This window comes from Schistocerca cancellata, unplaced genomic scaffold (assembly GCF_023864275.1).
Source record: "Schistocerca cancellata isolate TAMUIC-IGC-003103 unplaced genomic scaffold, iqSchCanc2.1 HiC_scaffold_1096, whole genome shotgun sequence".
Taxonomy (NCBI): domain Eukaryota; kingdom Metazoa; phylum Arthropoda; class Insecta; order Orthoptera; family Acrididae; genus Schistocerca; species Schistocerca cancellata.
In genome coordinates, this window is record NW_026047095.1 from 990,921 (window position 1) to 1,000,279 (window position 9,359).

Below are 9,359 nucleotides of genomic sequence, written 5' to 3' on the forward strand. Positions count from 1 at the left end.
CTTCAGTCCCTTTCCTTCACACAGTAATTTATCTATAGATGCTCTAGCATCTGCGTCTTTAATCTTGCACGGAAACTGAATTTTACTGAGTTTTGTAAATCACAAACTTTAAAATGCTTCGTATCGCAAAGTATGTTAATTGTATGAATGTTATTCCACACAAATTATCGAAGTTTGAAAACTCCGGCTAAACTGTTGCTTATGGCTGCGGTCGCTCTCTATTAATTTATCAGGAGCTTCTACGCACCATCGTATTCATCACATCTGAAATTCAGAGCGAATTTTTTCCCTTGTTTGAGCAGCCATCCTTGTATTCTTTATCATCTAAGAGTACTGAGCTATAAGTGATCGTTGAAATAACGTAGGAAATGTAAATATTTTACAAAATTCTCAAATTTCATTCGCATGGCATGGGTTCTACGCCTACCTAACGGGATATCGTGTAATCTTTTATTTTGTTTTTTACCTTCGTCATTGACTACTGAAAATGCCTACATAGCAGCTATACATTTTGTTCAAACGAGCGTCCAAACGATTTGCGGAAGATACGAACGAAAACATAAGAAAGCAAAAGTATATTGCTACCTTTAAAACCGACAAAAACTAAACTGGTTGCGAATATCGAACGCTTCGGGAGAGGTGAGATATGACACGTGACACAAATACTAGTTTACGACGAGCTGATGACTATAATACAACCAACTTTTGTGTCTGCTTCTGTACCTAGCAACCCACCTTATGGTGTATAGAGGAGAGTATTTCGTATGTCACCACTGCTTTCTATTGACAAAAGCTCAATGCGAAAAAATGACACAAAATTTTCGTACGAAATTCTCTGATTTTCTCGTAACGGCCACTTAGTATGGTGCAATATTTTGCCTGACACAACTTCGGACTAATGAGCCTGGGAAACAAATATTTGTGCCAGTCAGGGACTTAACACCGAGTTACCAGCTTGTCGCGAGCTCCCTATTCATGCCTTTAAACATCGTAAATTAAAATTCAATAAGAAAAATTGCCCTGTCACCTTAAGGATGAAAGGATAGTTAATAAAACCAAATTTCTAGTGTAAGAAACCTTATTGGTGACAGCCTTTCTACCTGCCTTATTTCTCGCAAATGCGTTTTTTTTAACACCCCACTGTACCCCTCTTTGCTGTCAATGATGCTTCTTTTGCCTGACTTCTTCAGCCACTTACTTAAATTAGTTGTGCGTAGGACATTATTCTAACATGAACAGAAGAACTTCTGCCGTTTCTTCGTTCAAACGCGACAACTAGTGATACGTATTGCGCAGTTCAAACAAAATTATCTTCCTATAGTTTAACTAGTTTTCTTCTACAGAAACTAATAAAAAATTAAATTCTTACGTCTTCGTCATCTACTCTGGCAATCCTATATTAATGAAAAGACTGGATGATGATTTTACTAAAGTAAAAAGTCTAATTTAATGTCAGTTTTTGTTCCTGTAACCCGGGCAACGTCAACTTATTTCACTTTGTTATGGCAATGTATAGGCAAAGAAGTTTTGAAACCAGTGTTCTTGTTAGCGGAATTTCGTTAATTTAAAATGTTCTGCTTCTGTATAAACTACAGTTTTGTTTTCAGTTACGTTGTTCGCGAAATTCCAAGCAGCAGGAGATAACAGACCATTACCTTATCCGAGCATATCTCTATACCTGACGATATAATCAATTCTTAATGGTTTTGCAATGATATCGTTCGTCACCGCACCTTCACTGACTTCCTTCAAATGGCGTCCCCTCGTTTCTTTCCAGTCAGAATATCCAAATCTTCTTGGATGGTACGCTCAAAGAAAGTCAACAGTAAATCTCTCCGTGATGTCAACGCCTCTGGAATTTGTGTCATTATCTATGTGAAGCTCTCGCACGTATTCAACAAATCGGTTACAAAACACGCTGCGTCTCGTTGGGTCTTTCAACTTCTTAACTCCTGCCTCCTTAACGATTAATAGAAATTCCGCAATACCCGAGAATCAGCAGAAGGATCTGTTCGTACACTATTTCTCCGCAGGCTTTTGCTAATGAATCTCTATCTAGTGTCTGCTTTTGCTACACCTAGTTTTATGTGGCCATAACATTTCATCTCGATCCTGTCACATACTATTAGCTTACCGTCATTAAGGTTTGGAATTATTGATAAACGTTCACGCAAAGTTCTATGTTTTCGCCTGTTTATGAACTATAAATTACTCTAATTGAAATTGATCTTCAACTGTTAGTCGCTGCAACAAGCGTGGGTAATTTGCTGGTCTTCCTGCAATTAGCCACAATCTACTGTCGTTCCCAGGTGCATCATCCACTGGCAGCCTAATGGAATTTACGCGTTATTTCCAAAAATATTTAACAGTCCGGAATACTTTCTTGCCATTTAAAATTTTATTTATGTGGGGGTACACAGTCTCAACAACTTGGTCCAAGTAGGCCATATTCTCTTAATCATCCCTGCAGTTGACCAGTTTCAGCCGTGGGGCAGTTCCAGCCACATATTTTCAGCTTCAAGCTTCATTTCACATTCTAACAAACCGCTAGTACATAAAGACAGGTATAAATTATACTTCTATGTGTATGTAGCACAAAAACAATTCAACACAGCAGCAAAATACAATACAGCTGTTTGTACCGTCTGAGGAATGTAAGCATGAACACTATTGTACCACACACACACACACACACACACACACACACACACACACACACACATATGTACGATGTATACCTGTCAACATGTACCAGCAATACAGTAGAACGTGAAATGAAGCATAAAGCTTAAAATATGTTCTTGAAAATGATTCACAGTTGCCCGCATCTCGTGGTCGTGCGGTAGCGTTCTCGCTTCCCACGCCCGGGTTCCCGGGTTCGATTCCCGGCGGGGTCAGGGATTTTCTGTGCCTCGTGATGGCTGGGTGTTGTGTGCTGTCCTTAGATTAGTTAGGTTTAAGTAGTTCTAAGTTACAGGGGACTGATGACCATAGATGTTAAGTCCCATAGTGCTCAGAGCCATTTGAACCAACCAATGATTCACAGTTGAAATTGGCCAACTTCACGGACAATAAATAGAATACAGCGCATTTGGACGATGTTTTCATTCTCAAATATTTATGTTCTCAGAGTTTCGTACTATATAAAAAATATATTATTGCTAGCTGTCAGCTCCAATGTGATCTGAGATTGGTGCTGATACCGTTTCATATACAGTTACGACGCATCCCGCGTTGATAACCGGGCTTCGGTCTCCCTCGTAGCATTCCCAAATACAAATCAGACGCGTCGGTCAGAAATGTTCGTTGATCGCTGGCCTTCAGCAGAAGAAGACGTCTTGTCATTGCGTTTACCCTCTTAACGCCTGTACCTTCTACTGCGCAGTTCCTCTACTAACTTCGTGCATTGTTAAACTTTTTTCCCTTTTCAACCACTCTGCACCACGCAATCGTATAACGAAACAGCGAATATGGAGGGAACCTTAGGGGCCAGAGCGGTTACTTTACCGACGAGTAATTGCGTTAAATACCTCTGTGGGTTTCAGTTGTCAGGGCGAAGCACTGAACTCTCACCTTCTGTCAACAAAGCTGGTTGTGCTCTGAGGGTCTGCTTCGTCACGCGTTGAGAAATCCACAGGAATCGACTGTATCGGCAGCAAGCAAGCAATGATTACTTGCTAAAATAATTGGCTCTGGATAGTTGGTTCATTCCTCAGATATAGAATTAGTAACTGAGTTATCACAGAACGAGCAGCACGTTGGACACCATATCATACGTATACGCTTGCTTGAGACGCAATGTACGCTTTATAAAGTAATTAACTGACGACTGCCACTGAATTTTCCGACGCTGCTTGACAGAACGTGACTGCTCTCATGAAAAAGGGAACATTTCCCCGGAGTTTTCTTAATTCTGTTTATTTGGTTGCGAATCAGCTTTCTATAATAGCCATATGATAACTGAATGTCGCAATCATGAAATGATATGCATTCGATAACGGTACAGATACTGAAGATACATGGAATCTTGAGGGCCAGATTTTCTACAAAGGAAAGAATTATTTTCTTTACATTGTATGAAAATCGTTACATACAACAAAAATGAAAAATACAGTTAAATTGTTATTGTAACTTAAATTTAGCATGTCTGAAATTTAATTTAACAGAGGAGAAAAAGTAAACCGTATTTTGTCTTTTAAAGCTAAGTGCCTATTTAGTCATATGTTTATTGATTTCATGTGTGTCTAGTAACGCCATCTTTCTGCGAATCGTAACCTACATAAAATGTCGCAGTCCCCACCATTAGTGTGGTTTTCTGTTCAAAATGTTCCGCATAGGTAAAATCTGTCTTTCCTGGTCTCTAGCCAATCTCACGTTCCGATAACCTATTGCCACAGCTCTGACTGACTGACCAACATATATTTCTCAATACCGCTTCAGCTCATTTAGCACACTCCACTACTGGGTAAAGGTTTTGTTGAGAGGCATTAAATTTTACTGCGTTGTTGTTATTGTGAAACGTATGTCTGGAGTTGCCTGACAAATGGGACAGGCAGTTTCTTGTTGGTCAATGTACAGAAGTGGTGCTAATTTGGGAATTTAAGTTTTTTCGTACAATATTAACAACCAGATAGGACCAACACTCATTATTGAGAACGAACAATTTGATAACATTTAATTTTGGATGAAAAGCATGTCCGGATAATGAAACCATTATGAAGTGATATACCATCGAATGGAAAACTGCATGTTCGTCGTTTTATATTGCGAGCTGTTGTTTTTCAGCAAAAGCTAACTGTTGATTTGTGAAAAGTCTGTATTAATGTCCAAGAACATACAAGAGCTTCCGAGCTCCATTGTCAACTGGATTTTATTTTGTACATTTTAAATGCTTTACGATTGTGTTTAATAGTCCTATAATATGTGCCCGTAAAAACAACGCATGATCCACATAACTGACCTCAAATTTAATTTTGCAAATTAGTAGTCTTTTCTGTAAGAAAACTTGTTCGAAATTGCCCATTAAAATTCGAATATTGCGGGACTAACACGAAAATCCATAACTATTTTAGCGTACTATTAATAAAATACTTCTGGAACGGAAAAAAATTATTTTAGGGAGATTTGCTTCTTTGACGATTAATGTCATGGCATTCGAGTAAATTTACTTAAGATCTGTTTAGATAGTCATCAGTGGGAACGTTTGTAAATAAGCTAATGGAAAAAATGGAAATGGAAATGTCGTGTGGCTAGGGCCTCCCGTCGGGTAGGCCGTTCGCCTGGTGCAGGTTTTTCGATTTGACGCCATTTCGGCGACCTGCGCGTCGATGGGGATGAAATGAGGATGATTAGGACAACACAACACCCAGTCCTTGAGCGGAGAAAATCTCCGACCCAGCCGGGAATCGAACCCGAGCCCTTAGGATTGAGAGTCTGTCACGCTGACCACTTTTTTTTTCCTACCATCTTTTTTTATCACAAATGTAAAGGAACAGGGATACAGGGATGTTGTTTTTATTTATTTATTTATTTATTTTCTATAAAGATCACTCTGTTAAAAGGAACATGTAGATCATTTCGTGGTATAGTATGTGCATTACATATGGAGCGGCGAGAGAAGCGTCAAATGTGCACACCGACTGCACCCGGCACATCCCAACTGCGTGGGGGGTCGAGGAAGACTGCGTGAAGATAGCTGGCAAAGGATTTCCCATAGTGTGACCATCTATGAACCTCATTGTGGGCTTGCTGCAAGAAATACCAAAAGTCGAGTCGCGACTTGGCAGCATCCCCATAGAGGTACGCGATCGTCCAACCTTTGACCCAGATGATCGAGTGTGATTTAGTCGCCGGAAAGTAGTCACTCTCCAGATATAAGAAGGAAGCAGGTGTAATATGTTGCGGGGTCACACGGAGGTAGCAAGCCACCATCTGTCTTCCTAGGAGCCATACGTCCTCCACCGCGAAACAAGTTAAGCGGTGACGGTCGTCATCCACTTGGCGACATTTCGGGCATAGTGGAGTGTCAACTAGTCCAATTGCATAGAGTCGTTCGTTGGTGTTGAACTTGCCACAGGTGACTGAGAACCACAGTGCCCGAACGAAGGTAGGAAGGAATTTTTGGTGCACATGTCTCCAAATCTTCGGCCAATGCAACTTGGGGTGTTTGAGTTCAATGACATTACGACTTATCCGTCGTTGCAGCCAAACATAAAAATCCTTCGCGCATGGTGGTCTCGTGCGCGGAAGCTCGTCTCTGAGATAACTATGTTCCACGATAAATGTTGATACATGCGCAAAATGTGGCGTAATGTTGCCCACCGCTACCGGAGGTGTGAGGGACGCTGGAACTAGGAGATCCAGTAGGCGGGATGTAAGGGAATCACGCCCGCTACGCCATTGCTTGTACATCGTGGCTAGAAGGAGCGCCGTCGCTCGGCAGTGAACATTCGTAAGTCCGAGTCCCCCCTTGTCCGTAGGGAGCGTGAGCGTTGTGTATCGCACTTTGAGGGGCAATCCAATAATCACAAAATAGCCTAGTGCTGATTGAAGTCGACGTCCGAGCGTGAGTGGTAGGGGCAGGATCTGCGAAATATGCACCATTCGAGAAACCACATAAGTGTTCAGATATTCGACTCGCTGCAAAGAATCGAGGCGCCGTAGGAGATGTTGTCGGACCATGGTTCGTGTTGTCTGTAAAATACGTCGGTAGTTAACTGCCGCAGTATGTTCTACAGATGAGGTAAAGTCTATGCCGAGATAGCGGAATCGTTGCACACAAGGAAACGGACTGATTTCTTCTGGCGTAAGGCCCCTTCCAACCGGCATTGCTGCCGATTTGTTCATGTTCACTGCACTACCCGCCGTCACACTGTGGTCCAACAACAGTTCAAGGACCATCTACACCTCTTCTTCAGAACGAACGAGCAGCAGGAGGTCGTCCGCATAGGCACGACATTTGAAGGTGTAGCCCCGCAGTTCCATCCCAGAAAGAGGATTTGTTAGCCTCCCAATTAATGGTTCCAACGCTATCGCGAACAGCAGCATCGAAAGAGGGCAGCCCTGGCGAATGGATCGTCGAATTTGAATGGGCCCTGCTATACGCCCATTAACCTGTACCAAGGATTGTGCGCCCCCATAAATCCTTCTAATGAGACCAGCAAAACGGTCTGGAAATCCCATTTGTTCCAGTACAGCGTACAGATAGTTGTGGCGCACCTTATCAAAAGCACTGTCAAAATCAACCGCCACCATCGCCGCTTTAAGCCGGCACTCCTCCGCCAGCGCTATCACATCACGGCATTCGCCAGTAGCTGTTTGCACATTCACCGATCCACCCGGTGTCGTCTGTTCTGGAGAGAGAACGCTACGAATTAACATACGACATCGGGACGCTAGCAACCGTGCAAAGATCTTATAGTCGGCATTAAGCGGGGTGATGGGGCGATAATGTGTGACCGTAATTCCTGGCTTCGGTTTATGTACTGGCACCAAGAGGCCTTCCATAAAAGCCGGTGGAATAGGCACATCGGAATTTAACATCTCGTTGTACATTTCCGTCCATCGCGGTGCCGTTTCGTTGCGAAATTCTCGATAAAATTCAGCAGGAAGTCCATCAATGCCTGGGGACCGGTTCAACGCACCCTTTGCGATCGCATCACGTACTTCCTCACAGCTAATGGCTTCCAGTAAGGTTCCCGCGGCTTCCACCGTCAGTGTACGGGAGACGTACGTGGCTATACGTTCGAGGTCATCGACAGGGGCTGCTTCTTCCCGATAGATGTGTTGGTAATGGTCGACGAATGCAGAGACAATGTCCGCTTGACGCGTCACTCTCCGGTCTTCGCGGGTAATTAATTCCCGTACCAAAACGCGTCGTCGGTGCTTTCGTTCATTCACGACGTGGTGCATGGAAGGAATCTCGTGCATTATCGTATCGTGACATCTGGCGCGCACCATGGTTCCCTGAAGATGTTTCCGAGCTAGAGCCACTAGTTTAGCTTTTATCCTTTTGCGTTCGATCCAGACGTCCTGTCTCGGCGGACCATCGTCCAGGTCGCGCAGCGCTGCAAAATAAAAGTCGGTCGTACGGCGGCGCCATTCTGCCATCTCCCTGCTATATGAGATGAACGTACGGCGAAGCGCCGGTTTAGCACAAGTCAGCCACCAATCAAGCTTCGGTCGCATACCTTCCAACCTTTCGCTCGCACATCGTCCATGTCTCAAGGATCCGGTGACGGCATTCAGGATCATGTAGATATTGAATGTTTAATTTCCACGGGGCCTTACTGTTCCACACCTCTCTACGGGGAAGAAGCACCGTACAGATGTAAGCGCTGTGATCGGAAAATGCCAATGGCCAGCGTTCCGCGTCCTGGACATCATTTGCATGAGCGCGTGAGATATAAATGCGATCTAACCTGCTCGCCGAATGACTTGTCACATAGGTGTATCCCGGTGCATCTCCATGTCGTAATTCCCACGTGTCACTAAGTACAAGGTCGTTGACAACGATTCGCAACTCTTGGCTGATGTTTGCTTGCGGCCATTGGTCTTTCGGGCTGAGAACACAGTTGAAATCGCCACCAATTATTACACATTCATAACGTCCATGGAAAAGTGGGGCAATGTCTTCTGCATAAAATCGCGCCCTTTCCCGCCGCCGATTGTTTCCCGACGGTGCATAAAGATTGATGATGCGTGTCCCAAACGTCGTGAAAGCCATTCCCCTAGCCGAGGGAAGGTAACACACGTTTTCCACTGGGAAGCCATCTCGCACGTAAACTGCCACCCCACTCCCATTGTGATCTCCATGTGACGAATAGGATTGGTAGCCTGCGATGTATGGGAGTGCAGCTATGTGGACTTCCTGCAGCAAAGCATATCCACATCAGATGCCCAAATCGTTTCCTTCAGTAGGTGTATTTTGGCCGGTGAACGCACGTCATTGATATTTAATGTCGCAATACGGTTCGCATGGCGTTGAATCCCACTCTGTCGATGCGCAACACCATCTCCCTGCATCGGCGCTGGGGACTGAGGTATAAGACGTTCTCTCGCCCCTCTCCCTTCACCTTCAGCAATTATTAGGCCGTCTTCGTGAGTGCCGGCTGCCTCTGTATGACGTCCGGCGCCTCCTCAATATCATCATACCACATCTTTGCAGGCGGTAATATATTCGTGTCCATTGCCACAGCATCTGCTTCGGGAGAGCCAATTGGTTGTGATTCCTCTTCAGCATCACCACGTCCCGGTACCGTCAATGTGACAGACCGCTGCGGGTCTGATCGAACAGTTTCCATTGCCTCATCCTGTTTCGTAGAGGCTGTTGTGTCGTCTTGGTCCACAGGCACATCGTC